General features: G+C 30.7%; 1 pseudogene; it reads left to right on the top strand.

The window, feature by feature from the left end:
• The first annotated feature begins 325 nt into the window (after positions 1-325).
• LOC106778771 lies at positions 326-2476 on the top strand (annotated as a pseudogene).
• Positions 2477-2737: the final 261 nt, after the last annotated feature.

Genomic DNA, 2737 nt, shown 5'->3' with positions numbered 1-2737 from the left:
GTTACATCCTTCCCCAACAACAAATAGAAATTAGTTCCCCATAGACATAGGAGAACCTATGAACAATGGAAGAAAAGAAGGAGAATGGAAGACTAGAAATTGGCTAGGAGTGTATTGCTATGCTCTCTTCTGCCAGGGATGCAAAACCTAGAGCCCCAGGGTCCTTTACATAGTGTAAAACGCGTCCAAAAGTGTGGTCCGGTTTGAAAGAATCAAAACAAAACAAAAACATGGCCCGATCCAGGTCATGTATGTTGAATTTGACACCATATATACTTACCAAACGATTCATACGATATTATATGCATCGATCCTTAATAATCCAACTTATGTATTCTATAGATATATTTAACAAATTCAAGAACAACAAGGGAGACTTTGATGAAAACATTGGCAAAGATGTACAAGGATTGTGGAGTTTGTTTGAAGCTTCACAGTTAAGGATTCACGGGGAAGATATATTAGATGAAGCACTTGATTTCACACAAACTCATCTAAACTCCTTGATTAATCAATTGAGTTCATCTTTTGCTGAACAAATAAGTCATTGCTTAAGGAAACCTCTTCAAAGGGGTGTTCCTAGGTTGGAGGCCAGACGTTACATTTCCTTTTATGAAGAAAATCCTTCCCATTGCAAAGTTCTTCTTACATTTTCAAAACTAGATTTCAATATGCTACAAGAATTGCACAAAGTAGAAGTCGGGAGTATCACCAAGTAAGTATTACAAATTTGTAACCGTGTACTTGTAGAATAAATAGTTTTTTTGGCCATATGCTTATGCAACAAAACATTTAAATCATAAAAGATAAAATAGTTAAGTTGCTATTAAGCTATCAATTATCAATTTGACATTAGCTGTGTTTTTTCTCTAAGCAGATGGTGGAAAAAATCAGAATTTGCAACAAAGGTCCCATATGCAAGAGAAAGGGTAGCAGAGTGTTATTTATGGCCAATTTCAATGTCTTATGAAGCTGAATATAGTATTGCAAGAAGGGTAGGGAGCAAATTAGTTGGGTGTATCTCTCTTCTAGATGATACTTATGATGCCTATGGCACAATAGAAGAACTTGAGCTACTCACACACGCAATTCAGAGGTTTATCTCAATTAATATTATACGATCAACCAATTTTATATCATATTATCACAATAATAAATTTAATGATTTGAAAAACCCTTATAAATTGATTATTATTATTCTGCAGTCTCTTGAATTTATTGTTTTCACATTTTAATTCATATTGTTCGTATGATTTTCAGATGGGATATTAGTTCCATTCAATCTCTCCCAGATGGCATGAAAGTAGTGCTTAATGCAATTATAGAAGTGTGTGATGAAGTAAAGTTGGCTACCATAGAGAGTCAAAACTCGAACATAGTGTTGCAATGGGTTAAAGAAGCTGTAGATTTTTCATTTATATACTTTTAAACTAGTCAATTAATTAATGTTTTGCATAATTTTCCTATAAAGTAACTAATTAAAATTCAAGTTATTTTACTTGCAGTTTCATAACTTGCACGAGCCTACTTGACTGAAGCAAAATGGAGTCAAGAGATTTGTATTCCAAGATATCAAGAATATAAGGATAATGGAGTTATATCTTCTGCATACCCTCTTATGATAACAGCATTTATTCTTCTAGCAAATACTTCATCCCAAAACGTATTGTTAGATTGGATTTCGAGTAATCCAACAATCATGAAATCTGTTTCACTTATTGGTAGACTTGAGAATGACATATCGTCACATAAGGTACAATATTTTTTTTTGACTCAAATCTAAACAGAATTAATTAACCTATGTGTTAATTAAGAAAGTTGATTGTAATATTATTTAATTTTAAAAATAATTTCCTTTTTCTAAAGTGTCTTTCATTAGAGTTTGATATCAGAAAAAAAAACATAGGAAGCAATAAGTTAATTAATGAATATATTTGAAATAGTATTACTAATTATGGTGAAAGTAGTTAAATTTATTTATATTTAATTAATCACAATTTTTTTATAATTCATAATACGTCATTTGATATTAATTTTGAACCAATACTTCATTAAATCTTTATCATTGTCATACTACATCCACTAGCTTTGGCTTACTTCCATTGACATGGAGATTGTATGGCATATCTAATCGTGCTTGGTATTTTGAATTTGCTTTGATTATTTGTAGTTTGAACAACAAAGAATGCACGTGGTTTCAGCAGTTGAATGTTGCATGAACCAATATGGAATTTCACAGGAACATGCGTACAAATTCATTAAAGGAGAGATTGAAGATTTGTGGAAGGTTATAAATGAAGAGTGTCTGAAGTTAGACCTTATTCCCAAGCATGTGCTTGATTGTATTATTAATGTGGCCCGCATAACTGAACTTACCTATGAAAACTTCAAGGATAAATACACAGATGGGAAACTGTGGAAGGATGACATTATCGCATTACTTGTGGATCCCATAAGCATAGAGGAACATAAGTAATTGAAGTGATATCCGTAATAAAAAGTATATTTATTTTACATCTTTTTTTTTTTTTTTTAATGAGTTCCAATATTTTATTTGAAGTAACTACTCTAATGTTATATTCAATTTATATGTTCATTGTTCTATATAAAGTCTTACTATCAGTTCTTTTTTTAAACTGGTGCAATTATTTTTTTTCAAATTTATCAAAATAAGTAAACTTTTAAAAAATTACACAAATAAATAAGTCCTTTGAATAATACAACTTTAAAATTGTTA

The sequence above is a fragment of the Vigna radiata genome, unplaced genomic scaffold (assembly GCF_000741045.1).
Source record: "Vigna radiata var. radiata cultivar VC1973A unplaced genomic scaffold, Vradiata_ver6 scaffold_343, whole genome shotgun sequence".
Taxonomy (NCBI): Eukaryota; Viridiplantae; Streptophyta; class Magnoliopsida; order Fabales; family Fabaceae; genus Vigna; species Vigna radiata.
The sequence above is the reverse complement of the archived record's forward strand: the minus strand, read 5'-3'. Positions and strand labels throughout refer to the sequence as shown.